This window comes from Acyrthosiphon pisum, chromosome A3 (genome assembly GCF_005508785.2).
Source record: "Acyrthosiphon pisum isolate AL4f chromosome A3, pea_aphid_22Mar2018_4r6ur, whole genome shotgun sequence".
Taxonomy (NCBI): Eukaryota; Metazoa; Arthropoda; class Insecta; order Hemiptera; family Aphididae; genus Acyrthosiphon; species Acyrthosiphon pisum.
Genome location: NC_042496.1, coordinates 23,378,485 through 23,395,638, shown reverse-complemented (window position 1 = coordinate 23,395,638; position 17,154 = coordinate 23,378,485). Strand labels below are relative to the sequence as shown.

The 17,154-nt window shown below is 27.4% G+C and overlaps 1 protein-coding gene across 3 annotated transcripts in view; it reads right to left on the bottom strand.

The window, feature by feature from the left end:
* LOC100570283 overlaps positions 1-12,843 on the bottom strand; it is a 114,504-nt gene extending 101,661 nt beyond the window's left edge. Inside the window, exon 1 of one of the 3 annotated variants that reach the window (XM_029491581.1) lies at positions 12,724-12,843. The gene's annotated coding sequence lies outside the window, so the exon portion shown is untranslated. Of the gene's footprint in view, positions 1-12,623 lie in introns of all 3 variants that reach the window. The other 2 variants (XM_029491584.1, XM_029491582.1) reach the window with 2 other exon arrangements.
* Between the last annotated feature and the right edge of the window lie 4,311 nt (positions 12,844-17,154).

The window sequence follows — 17,154 nt, the reverse complement described above, 5'->3', positions numbered from 1 at the left end:
TAAATATGAGATCGCGTCAGTTTGTTCTTCGATTATTTACATTTAAGAAAAAAATAAGAAGATGCTGTTTGGCTTGCAATCCGATTCAACGTAAACAGAACAAGTTGAACGATTTAATATTATAACCCATCAACCAAGCAAATCGACTGCATTATGGGATGTTATTTAACACAAACAAATATCAATATTACACTGTAAGTGTTCTTAAGTTATACTCAAATAAAATTATCACTAATGCATAACTAAACCATTAGTATGTTTTAAATACGGTTTATTTCAGAAATAACAATAATAATAACTATAACAACGCTTTTGAAGAAATCTTAATGAGAATTTATTTTTCTACTTCTTTCAAGCTAAACAATTTATCTCTTACCACTGTTTATCGTATACCCGAATTTAGTGATAGTTTTGAAATACATAATTGTATGACAATATGATACAAAGTTGTGTGGCAACTGCAAAAGCTAAATACGAATTATTACGTAATAAAAGGTAGGTCGTAACAAACAATATTAATAATTTGTTGTGTTCTTTTTGAAAATTGATTGCTATAAATGGAACAATTTGTATAAAACATGACGCGACTATACATTTTAATTAACATTTATAATTAACATAAAAGTTTCAGTAGAGATGACAATACAATTCAACGATACGATATCTTGTTTTGAAAAACAAAATCATTTCCTTGACAAGGCAATACTAATTAATATTTTCTCCGACGACGAGACGCACGTTTTAATGGTATATTAAATTATAGTATACCTACAATATAAATATGTATTAACAGTCAAGATAAAAGCGATGTTATTAGTATAAGTGGACAAAACAAAAAAATAATGGTATTATTCTAATATAGGTGTGCTGCAAATAGATGTTATCAGCTAGACAAACAATGTTGAAAATCGCATGCATCATCGATGCCTGGCAAATGTAATTTTTTATTTAAGCGTAGCTATTACTTTACATAACACAACATTCTGAATGTGCTGCAAGAGCTATGGAATATTAAACAACTCCGACACGAACTATGTTTAATATTTTGAATGCCGAGACGTCTCCCCATTATAATATTATTATTATTACGACAGTTCTCATTATTAAGCAAAACAACATAGCGCGAAAACTCTACGCAGCATTTCGAGCCTATACATAGTTGTGTTTCCTAGCCAGTATAACCACTATTATGTAAAGTAATCCCACAAATGTATAAATAGCGAACGAGAAAATCAAAACGGAAATTTAAACGTCAGCTGGAAATAAACCGCGAAAAACGACTCGTGAAAAATAACTCGCGCGTCAGTGGTACTACATACGCGCGGTGTATAAACATTCGATATATATTAAATTTCTCATCTCTTTGGATTCTCACTGCATGCAGTTTAAAAGAAATTTATCTCGTTCGTAACTGAATTATCTACGCTGTTGATGGTTATTTTCTTTCATTATTTTTTTTTTTTTTTTTACGCAATATACTCATACACACCGAGAGACACGGACAATTGGTTGGATTTAACGCAGAAAAAAACTATTCTAATATTTATCACGAATTTAAAACTTTTAACATTCCCGAGACTGAAGCTGTAAAACATGGTAGGAATATAGATTGTTTTTTTAAATTGAATATAAATATATATTATGCACTGTATAATATAATATAATACGAGAAAAGCTAAAAACGTATGGCCTTTGGCACTATTAAATACGAATAACTCTAACAGTTTTACAACGTTGTATCTTAAAATTCTGATAAATAATTAATGCGCCTATACGATGTTTGAAAGTATACATATTTATCATCTTTCGGAACAAATCTAAGAAATTATTTACAATTTTCGTTTATGATTTAAACAACTATGTAATTGCCGATACCTACGAAATAACTTTTAAAATTTATGTTTAGCTTAAAAAAAAAAAAAAGAAAATACCAACATGGAAATATTAATTGGTTATAGTGATTATTAGTAATTAGTACTGTTACTTACAAAATTAAATTTTTATTAATCTCATAAATATTTTTATTTTTGTGTACAAAACACAAATTATTTATTCAATACTGGATTATCATATTTTGTAATTGCTAAAGTTTTATATTAAAACAATGTCCAACACATTTTATCAAATAAATATTTACATAAAACAAATATCGATGTCGTTGAAAGAAATTTAAATAAAACTTGATTCGATGTAGAATTTAAAAAGACAATTATGTAATGTTTATAAGCAATATTTTCGGTTCAAAAATTCTTATAAAAATATTGTTTTTAACATTATGCAACATTGCAACTACAATTTGTCGACGGATAACTGACTACTTCCTCCAATAGATAAAAATAAGGACTCTATAAGAGGATCCTACCAAAACATTATAAATCCCTCATGTAAGTATATTATATATATGCAATATACATTGTTTGTAAAATGTAATAAATTGTTGGTCCCTATTAATCACGTCTAAAATCCTCAATATAATATTTTGGTAAGGGTTCTCCAACTATATTGTATTATAGTATCAACGGACTATAATTATACAAATAATTAAATTTGTATAGAAAACTAGGGAGGTTTTATTTTTAAAAACTTCATATTATTATAACCTAAGTTTATGTATACAAATAAATACTTCTAAAGTTCTATACATAGTGTCATCATTGTCACCCCAATTCCTTCTCCAAGTTATTTAAAATCAGATTCATGGAATTTTTAAATATACTTACCTACTAGGACTATTTAAATGACTATTAATCTTATAAACATTTTAATAACCGAAACTACTACCTAGTTCAAATTCCTAATGAAATAATTACAACAATATTTCAAAAATATTATCCTCTAAATAATTTATATAGTAAAGAAGGATGGTTTCGTTTGAGAAACAATAGTTTGCATCACCATACAACACACTTTAAGTAGTACAGAAAATCTCAAGAATTTTTAAATAGGGTCTTGAAGTATATTTAAAAATTCCAAAAATCTGTTTTTGAATAAATTTATTTTAATCTTAAAAATATGGGTGGCATGCTTATAGTGGATAATTCTGTATATTGTATTTATTACACTATTTTTTTTAATCGCTTTGTATTTAGTTCTTCATAGAGCTATGCTGTTATAGGTAAATAATATAACATAATAATCTAGTTTTTTTTTCAAATGTGGACTATGATACTATACATTTGTACAAAAGTTAACTAAACGATCCAGCGAACAATTTTAACCTAATTTTTTAATTTAAGTCTAAAAAAGTCTAAAGAAGTTTTTATTGTAGTACTTTCAATTAGCATTTTACATTTCTTCCCATTAAAAGTTTTTTGTTATAAATATTTATTTTTGGCTAATAACATACAGTAATGTAAAACTTGAATAATATGATATAATGTAATATAATATATATAATGTTCACTTATTATAATATTTTCATTATAAGTACCTAGTTATAAACTTGAGAAAATAACCGAGAGTAAAATATGTCAAAATATTTACAAATATAATATTATGAAAGTCACGACTTTGGACGAAGAAAATTAAAAATGTGAAAATTGTTAAGAATACGAATTAAATTTGCAAAGTTCGCAGTAAACAAATGGCGTAATTGTAATATAACCAAAGTTGAAAATAAAACGATTTATAAGAACACCCACGGTATGAAAAATAATTGAATTAAAATATAATCCTACGGTCGCGTTGTATATAGAACGCAGCTGAACGTATAGCTTAATATGTGGATAACCCAAAATGTCTCAACAAAACAATCTTCATCGAATAACGTGTGTACATTATTCCAGTGCACAGAACAGAAGGCGAGGTAAGATCTGGTTGATAAGTTGTTTGAACAGTTATGATAATAATAATAATAATAATAATAATAATAATAATAATAATAATAATAATAATGATATAATAATTAATAATTATGTTATAATAATATACAGCGTAAACACTTTATAAGCAGTAATATCATGAATTATGCTAATCAGACATAAATATTCTAATTTTAAGGAATTTGTAAATAAAACAAATGGTTTTAATCACAAACAAAAATGTTAATTATCGATATGTATGCCTGAAATTAATTAATTTATAGCGAACCGATTGCGTACTAGTGTACAATGCTACAACTGGAGCACGTCCATCGAATCAAATGTCAAAATCACTTGGAAATTATTGGAATAATATGGAAACAAACGTATTCGTATGACCAGCGAGTGAAGTACATTTGATTTTCAACACTCGTATTATGCGCTACAGTTATTAATATTTATCTGCACCAAAAATGACCAATTTAGTTAAATACAATTACAATATTACAGTTCTGCCATTGAGTATATACAACTCAATGGTTGTACGTTTTATCTAACGAATAACATTCAAAAATACGTTCCAGTTTTTATATTTCGTATCATATGTGACATCAGAGTATTATATTATTATGATTTATGAATATCGTTTCTAAACAAATTTAATCTGTTGGGGTTTTTCTTTTTGGATTTTATTATTAATATAAAACCTTGTATTATTCTCGTTTACATGCTCTGTTGGATAAGATTTTCTTCGCGTCACATAACACAAAATGCAAATAATAATGAAAAAAATCGTAAAAAACTGACGATCAAAATCCAATTCAGAACAAAATGTAGAAAGCAAGAAAAAAGACGTGGTCACGCCAGAAAACTAAGTAAACATTCATACACAATATTTTGATATTCGTTTCAATAATCGATGAAATACGAAATCGTTGTTGTGATCAAAACTGTTGCGACGTCGCCTAAACGCCTTTTTTTAAGTCGAAATTTAAGACGGGAAATAATTGCTCGTAAGTTAAATCCACGATATTTATCATTATACACCTATCGAAAACCGACATTTCATTTAATTTAGATATTGCTTTCTCCGCCTTTGTGGCCAAAAAAAAATACTGTCGAATAAAGCATTACGCGCGTTGCAAATGCATTACAAGGTCTGATAATTGATGATCAAGAACGAAAACGTGACTTCTAACCATTTACCCTTTGCCATAACATTATAGTAGTAGGTACTCGCTCTAACCTTTGAAAGTTTGCATGGGAGCTACTATACCAAACACACTTTGAAATTCCCTATGAAATAGTTTACCTAGCCAATCTAAATCTCAACTCTGAGAGAATAAAACTTCACGAGCAACCTTGTTTGCATTCAATTACGTATTTTCGATCCCGATATATAGGTACGACGATCTTTGTGCAATAACTCCAAGACACATAATATTTCTTATTCCACGAGCCGTCGATACACCCATTCTCGCAATAACGGTTTTTTTCCAACAAATGTAATTCCTGTGTAAATATTAAAATATTTCATGTGCACAACATGCGTTGTAAAGGTTAAATAATAATTATCTATCGTTTGCGTTTTTCAACCACGTACTGCGCGAGTGCAACATCTATCCAATTTAAACTATATCACGTACAAGAAACGAAATTACGATCCACTAAAACCAATATATAATATTTTCAACAAATTTACCATGTTTCAATAATGTTATGAATTTAAACATTTTCATAAGACCATATTATTATTATCAATACATATTTTGTTATCTGAACGCTTGTTAATTAATAGTCATTAATACTCTTGCATTTTGATAGTTGGTCTTTTATTAAAATTTTTTTTTCTTAACATTTTAATGGGTACCTAGCTATAATAGGTACATTTAAACGTTTAACAAAGTAATGAAAATCATTTTGTTTAAAATACATTTGAAAAAGGTGTATGAAGGTAACCTCTCTGCTGTATAGAAAATTTCCAGTATATCTCATCATTCAGGAGTAAGCCATGGTAATAAAATATATGCAAAATTTGAATTCGTTGATAAATTATGTTATGATGATTGCAAATCAATATTGAGCGAAGAGTCAGCCTGTATTATAAGGTAGGTACTAAGCGTAATTTATGATACTGTTGCTACTAAAATAATTTATTTTACTATCAGTAATAATATACATCATAGGTTGAATTAATGTTTTAATGTGTACCGAAAATATTGTATTTTAAAATGTCATTGTGTGTACACAATACAATAATATACCTACGTTGAAACTTTAAACTTCCAAGTACCTACCTACCTTCGAATAATATTTTTAAATTATAACGAAACAACTAAATCCGTTATTCTTCGTCTAATATTGTCCAAATTTTAACTTAAATTGTCTATTAAAAAATTGTGTTTATACATTATTTATATAGGAACCTTTTACATTTTCAATCCTATTAGCTAAATAAGATTTTCAAATACTTATAAAAAAATAGTCATGCCTATGTATTTTTAATAATTTTATATTATATCTTTAAACAAAACTCATGAATAACATTGAATTACATTTTAAACCACAAAATAATTTGCAATTTTTTTAAATTTAACGAATATCGTAAAAATGTGAACTTTAAACGATTACAATAAAATATTGTGACTATGTTCTTTTAAATATTTTTATTTAGAGTATGAACAATTTATGAAGAACTTTGTACCAAATTTTGAAGGTTTTACATAAACCAAATATTTTTTTATTGATACCTATTTATAGGAAAACAACATAAATATCTAAATTATAATATAAGTAACTAAAAAAGAGACATAATATTTTGGAACTTTATCATATTTATTTTCTATGATATTATATGCTTGTATAAATATTTGGTAAAAATGTCAAGGATCTAGTTATTCGTTTTTGATAAGCACCAAAAAACAAAATCAAATACTGCAGGTTTAGAGTGAAAATTCCGGGTTTGGCTTATTTTTTTTTTCCCCCGTTATTTTGAAAAGTGCTAGGAATGTTTCACTTTAAATCAGCCACAGTATCAACTATAAGTTCAATTTTCTACCAGAAACCACCTTCAAAGTTAAAAATCTAAGCATTATTACTGCCTCAAAGGACGATGACAGATTGAAAAAAACACACATCATTGTAAAATCAATTTATCCTTCGATCCGTTCAGAATCTAAACGTATATAAAACAGTCGATAGAACAAAATTCCTCGCACCAACATCTATGTAGGTAGGTATCTGATATAGGTAATCATTTGAAAAATGTTATGCAACTTTAGTATTTACGGCTTGAAAAAAATCTTAAAAATAAAACATTGTAGCTGGTACCTACTACAGTTTGTCAAATTTGACTTATTTGATAGCAGTAAAACGGATGGATAGTTTCATATATTCTCATAGTGTGGTTTCACGTTCGAAACTCATATTTTTTTAAGTACCATGGTAAAATACGATATGTCCTTGAATATTTTATATTTTTCCTCAATAAAACTCGAGAAGTCCCCGGGTCCTCTATTCTTCATCACGTATGATATACTGCGTGTGACAAGATTGAAAATGTAATATTTATACACTATATAATAGTAAATAATACTATTATTGATGTGAAATATTTTTTTGCTATGTGTTCTCATGTAATATCACTATTATCACAATAATATTGTTATTTCATAAAAACTACGAATCATTAAACCGGCGTCATTTGACCAATTTGGCTGTCTTTTTAATGTTTACGCAATTTTCTTTCTTTTTTTTACCAAAATAATGTTTGAATCGATAAAACTGTTGATTTTTTTTATATAATTTTATTATGATAATCGATAGTGGGTAGTTTATTCCAAGGCAATTTTCTTTGAAATTAATTCACTTTTGGGAAATTTACAATATTTAGCATTGACCTAGAAACCTTTTTAGAGAAATATTAAAACTGACAGGAATGGTGTTTTTTGATGTGTGTAACATACTAATAATATTGTGTACGTGTACACTATGTAGATTATCGTTAGGCAAGATATATTATACGGTCTACTTAGATACATATTATTTTAAGTTAAGGTCGAAGGAATTTTTATTAGGAATTATCATTAGGTATAGTGAGAAATATTCCACAATAGGTTTTGTTGATTTACGTGATTAGTTTAGTTTAGGTTAGGTGACGAAATAGAATTTCTATATTTTAGCAATGTTCAATGAAGAACAAATTTTATCTTGGAAGCTGAACCAATTTTCGTTGTTTTTTCTTATGATTATTGCATAACAAGATAAAAAACAGAGTGAAGATCCAGGAAAATTGAAAGTAGCAGTTAATTACATTTTTTTTTCAAAACAAGACATTATATTTTATAATGTTTACCGAAAATAAGTATATATTTAATATTATTATATATCATTATATTTTATAAGTTTAACTTTGTACAATAGTGAAGGGATTTCATTCGGACCAACACATACATTTTACTATAGCACAACACTTCGCTTTAGTTGTACAGAAAGAATCTTGACAATTTCTATTAGATCATAGGTAAGAACACAAAGCCTTATCTTGTTTTTTTTTTAGATATTACAGTTTAAAAAAAACAAACGTCAATACAAGTTAGAGTGTATTTTACAACAAATTCGATTCGTAAATAATATAAATACCTACCAAATATGTAATAAATAGGGTGATTCGATAAGTATCATTCTCTGTGGTTACCCACTTTTTTCATATTGGTTGATGTGTTTATTGAAATTTATCATTTATTTATTATTTTTGTATAATATGTATACTTAATAACCATATTTTTAATAACTTATTTTTTTTATACCGTTTAAAGAGTGTCTTGTAGTAACTAGTTGTACAATAATTTTTTTTTTCATATGATAACTGTACTTTCCTAGTGTATATCGCTAATCACATAAGCCTCAATATCTTCTCAACCCATATTTATCGTGGATTTATTATCATTATAAAATCGTTTGTATGTCATGTTTAATAACTCGGAAATTAATCGTTTAAATTTCGATCTGTATTCATGAACATAAAACAAAAAAATTATAAAATCTGCACTAAAAAATGGTGATTCCTTTTTGTTTGTCTGGTCACAGATAGATTGGACGCTCCGTAAATATTATAAACAGTCTTAAGTATTTGAAAAAAATGGTCTTTAAGTTACCTACTTAAAAATTCCAAAAGTCAAAATTTGAATAAATGCATAGTTAAAGAAAATAATGAGGATGAGCAACGTTTGATAAATCACCTTGTGTATAAATATAATGTGTACAGAAAAAATAAAACCGTTTTTAAGAGCCTCCAGCAGACCGTTTATGGGGAATGTATGACAAACAATACAGATTTATGTGTTGAGCATACCAATCAGTCTTTGAAAAAAAAAAGTACCATTTCTGAACGGAGGAAAACACGTTCTTTCGATATTCTCCGATACGCCGAGAGACTGCAGTATACATAATATATTATATATGCAATTTGTTTTTGTATAGCCGCTCTTTTTTTTATACTATTCATACTTTTTGAAAATTAATATCATCTCTGTGTATATTGAATGCGTTTTTAATACACATAGAATATCGGGTTAGAATATTGAATACATTTTATGGATGTTGTATAAAATGTTTTTCAGATCGAATTTATAACTAAATAAATCATAACTATATCGTGAGCCATATATACTTTTAGAGATAACAATACATACAATACACGCAGGGCTTGTGTGTAACGTATTGCAGAAATTGACAAGTAAATAGATTATTAGTTTCGTGCGGAGATATTTTATGTCGTTACAATATTACCAGTTGCTCGAAGGAAAATAATATAACACTTGGACGTCATCCGAACGCCAGGACGTGATGATCGTAATTAATAATTTTCCCGATGATAAAACACGGGAAAAAAGTCAAAACTTAAAACAAATAGTTAGGGGTACAGCCATCACGGACGACGACCGTCAATGCTTCGAAATTTTGATTAGGGTTTCTTTTTTGTTTAATTTAAAAGCAATACACTTCACGGTACTTTACTATTCAATGTACGTTCGACCCACCTACATATGATATTATATATAAAATGTACGATGGTATTATTTCAGCTATTTCAGACGACTACCAATCGTTGATACGTCCTCTCGTGTAATTAGTTTTCCACGCGGTTTGTGCGTAATAAAAAGTTAAACAACGCGAGGGAAATAGGATTTTTTTCATCGCAATGATGATAATTTGAACGAACAATATTTCGATCTCGGTAGATTTTTTTTCATTTAGACACGCAACGAAGTGTACATGTACGGGAGAGTTGATAGATATAATACAGAATGTTATACGACCTAGTGTTCTGAACTTGTAAAGATTATTCTGATACTTTGTATGCATGTAATACAATATATTTTATACTTTTTACATAATATTAAATTATTATATAATAATATATTATTTTATTTTTTTTAATAAGTTAATTTTTAAAAAAAATTATTATAATCAATTTATATTTATGCAAAGCACATTAAAGGAATACATTTTTTAAGCAATGATTTTAACAATTTTCCTTCCGTTCATTATTAAAAAAAAAGCAGTCATTGTATTACTTCAATTTCTGAGTGGAGTGATGAATGTGTTGGTTGTACAATAGTGTGAGTTTTTTTTTATTTATTATTTTCGTTTTTATTTTTGTGTCTGTCATAACGTTTTGGAACAGTAAAAAGCTTTAATCTTCATATTTAAGGGTAATTTTTGGTACAAAATTTTACCTAGTTTTTTTTAGAAGGCCAAAAGTAAAACTTTTCAAAACAATCGAGAAAACTAAAGAAAAAAATATAGCAGAAAACAATGGTTTTTTTTTTTTGTTATAATATTCAAAAATAAAAACCATACATTTTAAAATATCCCCAAATGATATTTCTAGCAATTTCTATGCATCATATATTTTTCAAAATGTTTTGGCTGTTTACCAGTGATTTTTGGTTTTTAGTTTTAATTTTATATATCCTCCAACTGTAATTTTTTAATTAATTTTTCTATATTTAACTCAGATCTACACCCGTATTTTGTACGAATATTCAACCATTCACTTACTGTTTATCTGCATAATGATCTAAATCTGTTGTGAAAAAAAAAAATTTATATTATTTGTCATGTTCAATAGTGTAAGTCAAAAGCTAGTACCTACCAATTAAAACGAGTAATATATTTTATACATTATCTAACAGTGGATTTTCTATTTACTTTCATAACTCGTAATTTTACCTATACTATTTTTAGTTTTTGTTTAAACCGAATAGAATAGTTTTTATTTTTATTGTATTTGTGCAAATGCCAAATACACTCAAATTATGAAAATTAGTATAATATAGGTACATACCATTATGTGCTTCATTGTCTTAAATACTTGTGATTATAACATATTATATTATATGCCTTTAACACTCTATTATTACATGTGTAATCACACAATACAGAAAAAAAACATTAGCATTTACACGTTACGTGTAATTCATATTGTTTTTTTTAAAGATAGAAATGCGTTAAGAGTACGTTATATCCGTGTACTTTTATACTTTGTGATTATTTTAATAGTAAATACTCATTATCACGAAAAGTATAAAAGTTTTTGAAAATACTTTATTTTTCATAATTGGAATTTACTTTTTAACTCTGTGCCTAGCCCGGAGATTTTGGTCAAGTACTCCTCTTATCTAAGCTTTTAATACTTATAACTAATTAACGACTAGTAGTATTTAAAATTCCAAAAAAATTATTTCACTTCAGAATATTAAATTTAAAAAATGTGTGTTAACATTCAAAAAAGTTAAAATCAAAAAATGATAACATAAAAATTAGGTACTAAAAAAACTTGTAATGCCTAATTCAAATTTGGTAAAAAATTGTTTACAAAAACATAAATACATTTCAAGTTAAGTAGTGTTTACTGCAGTTGGAAAAATCGTTCTGTATGTATATAGTATAACATATAATACTATAATATTTAATATTATACAGCTTACGTTTATCTAACGTAAAACATAGCAAAAATTCATTACGCACAATTATTGAGATACCTGGGTTAAATCTAAAGTCCATCAAATTCGAAGAGGAAGATATTTTAGTGATGATATCATATTGTTTTTTTAAAAAATATTATTTAGTGAAGAATTTATATAATAACATAAAAAGACGTGAAACACCGTGATATAGCTTAACTTCTATATTAGACCTGATTATTTTATGAAAAAGATATCAGACATATATTATTAGGTATATCAAGAATACTATCTTCTTAAAATTTGGCAATACCTCTTAATAATTTTATATTAACTCATAGACGCCACAGTTTATACTTCGAATTTCGATATTACGTGCATTATAATATATATGTACTAATTACCGAGGCAGTATTGTTACCGTGTAGTTATCACGTCACTTCTCTTAAAGATTTATATTATATATTATATCAACATCATAATATTATGGGCATTGGGCACTGATATTCTACGAGGACGACGATACGCGCGTAGTGTATAAAACCGTCGTTGCCATAAGATTGTGCACAACGGTATAGTAATCGTAAATTTAAACACGAACCAGTCGTATCTATTTGCGTATAACGAGTGAAATTAATTTTTATAAATTAATAAATTAATAAACAGACGATTTCACAAAAAAAAAAAAAACTGACAGATTGACGAGCACAACTGCGGTAAAAATCATGTTTTTCTTCTAAGTGGTCAAACAATATACTATTATACTAATACTATTAGTATATATTAAACAAATATTATACTAACGACAAAAAAAAAAAATTGCGAACAGTCGTATTAATAATATAATACCTACATATAGACAGATCAGGAAATCGTCAGTGGTCTCTCGCGTGCGTAATAATAATAATAGTAATAATATATTGTAATGTGATGAAATTCGTGCACGTACTTACCTCGTGGAGTTCGAGCAGTCCGCGAACGACTGATGCGGTTCCGTGTGCGTACAGCCCGCCGAGTTCACTCGAACACAAATGCGCTACCGGTATGTGTTGTGTCCCTGGCGCAAACGCTTAGAGCCCTCGTTTTTCTACCACACCGGGGCAGTGAAGTGACGGCGGCGGTGGTAGGTTGTGGCGTGAGGTGTGCGTGTACGTGGGGGGGAGAGGGGAGGAGGAGACTACTCGGTAGCCGGTGAAACGTACTTTGGTATCGCCACCGCGGGATGGTCGAAACTCGTTACACTATACTTCGATAATCCGCTTAGGTGAAAAAGAAAAAAAAACACTCGAAATTTAAATGTAAAATAATATTATGTAAATATTATATTATATTTATGTTTTCATTATAATATCATTAATACAGTAGGTGTATATTAAGACCAGTGATAAAAAAAATGTATAACGCTTTTGTACATATTTTGTTTTCCTGCGCAGTTCGCAACGACGGCAGATATACGCCGCGATTTCAAATCGCAAACTATATAATAATAATATATTGTTATAGTTATCGTAGTACAATGTGTAGGTACTGTACAATGAATAATTAATACAGATAACCGTACAGAGATGTGCAAAACTCCGTATGTCTTACCATACTGGCGATTTTTCAGATATACTATCGACTTCACTTTGTATTTTAGAGACGATTGTTTTTCATTATTTTTCGATTTTAGGATGCCTCAAATGAGCTCTTATAAGTACTCTTAATAATAATCTAGAATTGCGGTGTTAACACCGAATTGCTGAGATATTTATTATTTACAAGCATTTAATGTGTATCCACAGTTCTATAAGTCTATCCTATTTTCACTCAACAATTATTACTAAAAATCGTTAAAATTTGTTCGTATAAAGTTATCTTATTATAGTTGTTGCTGCAGTATAAGAAAAGTGTAAAAACTTTAAATAAAAAAACTAATATTTTTACGACAATTATAATTATAATTTAATTAAAATGTAGTTGTTAGCATTATATACGATGCGTTTGTGCAAACAAAAAAAAAAATTCTGAGCAACAAGGAATATTAGATTCTACTCAGAAATGTTAAGACTTAAAAATGTTTTATATTTTTTTTATATTAGGTTGGCATACTATAGTAATAAATAGTAACAAGGAAATTGAATTAATATTTTCCAAAATCATCGAATACAATATATTATAATTATTGACAACCTTTTCGAAGCCATTAACCCAATCCAATTCCAATACCAAAAATATCGTCCCATTTCTAAAACTTATTGATAACGTCTTAATCTAAGAAAACCATTGTATTTATTTTGTTGTACGCTAATAACCTATAGTGGTTGATGATATATCATAAATAAAAAAAATTTAAAAATTTATTATGATACATATTATTAAGATTATAATTGTGTTTTATTTGGATTGAAGTTTTTTACTGTATTGTGTAATTCTACTGTATTCCAAAAACACATATTTTTTTTTTTATTTTTGAGCTATTTTAAGTTTTTTAATTTTTTCACTTACATACTGCAGTAGATATTTATATTTCGAAACAATGAATAATTTTTTTACCAAGGCATCGAGTATTTTTTTTTTTTGAAACACTTAAATTTATAAGAACTGTTCAGTGTCACTTCACACTTGTTAAAAAAATGGTTATAAATAAAAAAAAAAGCTATTTGTATTATCGATACTGGTAATTTATGCGTCAACATTTTCATGAAAATATTATGTTGTAAAAATTAAAATAAACAAAACCAGAGAACCACATCATACTAAAACCAGAACATTTATCGCTCCGTTTAGAATCTGAAATTACAATAATGGATGAATTAAATCTGACTTCAAAGATATAACAGTGCAACCAAAAAAACGATTCCAATCAGCGACGGTGTGAAACGAATAATCGTAAATACTTTAAATTTTAATCATATATGGACCAAATGAACCATACGTCAAAAAATCAATTTTTTTCGATAAATAATAGTGTACCATATATTCCCATTTTTAGTGGTTTCTTTTTAGGTCTCCAACGTATTGAACAATTCCTACTTAAAAATGAAAACCCCCTTTAAATTAAGGATTTTTTTTCTAGTTCAAAACTAGATAAAATTCATACGAACACAAAAAAACCACATCATTGTAAAGCTAGAACATTCATCGCTCCGTTTAGAATCTGAAATGTTTATTATTTCAAAAAAATGTTTTCATCGGCCTCATGCGAACCACCCGTACTCGTAGAATTCAACAGTGGAAATGTGCATAAAATCCACGCGTACATAATATTCTATATTACGATGCGTACTGTATGTCAGTAAGAATAATAATATTGTATTTTGCTTGGTAAAAAAAAATTCTGTTTATTTCATGTAATGAATTAAAATTATTATTCATTTTAGGTACTTATATGGTAACAACAAATGCACAAAGTATATAAAGCTATATGCCTCAACTGCAAACTGTATGCTATGTACGATTCATGGTAAAACTGTTTTAGTGGTTATGCTGAACGAACGCAACAAAATAATATAATTTATTATAAATTGGATTCACGTTTTTCATTAATTTATACACTCCCCTCTAAAAAATATAACTCATATTGAGTACATATTCTCAGTGGTTGCGACACGTTTGAAAAAAAAATTAATTATATAAAATTAATTTGTATAATAGCTGGTACCTATGTGCTATGCGATGAATAAAAAAAAACATGCACGCTGAATTGTATAGATTACAAGCAAACGTATATTACATTATTTATATTTCTTTGTAAATAATTATAATATCATCGAATAGATACACATCGGGCCGATCGGATCAAAGTTATCAAAATCTATACAATATTTGAAGAAAATAATAATAATATGTACTTAATTTTATTTTTATCAATTTGTATTGAACCGGATGAATAAAATATTATATGTCTTGGATTGTTTTCCTTCTGGATAATACGAATTTTATTTTAAATGTATAATAATATGTTTTTCACTAATACTAGAATATTTATATTTATACTACGATATATTTAATAAATGGTTCATATTATATTCATTTTATTTCGGTTTAATATTTAATTAGTAATGGTTTAATCGCATCAAAGTCACATCAATGCATATTAAATTGTTGTTTTCTTCGTTGTTGTTGTTTTAACTGATTAGATTTGTCCTTTTATAGGTATTTGATCCGTTGTGGTAAAACATCCTCTATTCACTGCAGGATTGCATGTACATCAGCTATCTTTGCACAGACCTTTGTCTCTCCGTTCCAATTAGACCATATAATATATCCCGGCCGAAACTATTGATAAGGTACAATACTCACATGTCTGGTTCTCTTTTCATCGAAAGGACGTCGCTTATATTTGCGTATAATTGCTTTGGGCTCTATGTACACTATGCACGCGGGATCAAAGAAAACACATTTAAATATTCTATTTGAAACTATATGGTAGGGCAGGTATCGTCATCGTTATATGATATTCGTTTAATATAATCCGTAAACATATTTTTAATGGGTTACCCTGTATCCAATAATTTTAAGCAAACCGCCGTCGCATAAATTGTACAGTTGTATAAAGGCAAAAGTCGATTCTAAATAAAATAAAATAATATATTATAATAATAAAGCAAAAAAAAAAAGAAAATCTTCTTTACAATTTTAAAAAAACGTTGGAACTGTAAACTATTGTACAATAAAACATTATTAGGTTACAAGAATAACATTATAGACCTAAGCTGTTATTTGTTTACAAAATCTACGTCTTGTGCGAGTTGTATTCATTTAATATTATGTTTCTGAAATACAAAAATATAAATAAAAAAGGCGTACCTACTATAAACGCGTATTGTGTACTCTTCTTTAAACGTTTGTTATACGGTGTACAGTACATTGTATATTAATATTAAATAATTCTATTTGAGCATCCACATTTGAACGGTGGTAAATAAAAATAAATAATAATAAATAAAATGCAAAAAATAAATATCTAAAATGTTTGGTAAATTATAAAAATGTTACATTATAATATATTAATATGCAGTAATATACACTCTAATCTTAACGAAAAAGCCTAATAGCAATTTTTTTATTTTTAAAACTATATGAACAATAACACGGTGTATACTTTGTGATATTATGATATGATTTGATACACAGATATTTTACTTACTATTTTTTTCTCTTGTTTTTATTTTTTTAGGTTTTCTTTTTGTAGATATTAGAAAGCTATGAAAGGATAACGAATTTGTTATGTTTTTAACTACCGTACGCGCTGCATATTTTTTTACTTATGTACTATTCAATATATAGGTACGAAATCATTGACTGCAGATTCAATAAAATTCAATTGAAAAAATATAATTGAAATTTTAAAAATATTTATATTTATTGTATAATAAAATATTACAGGCACAATGCGCTGT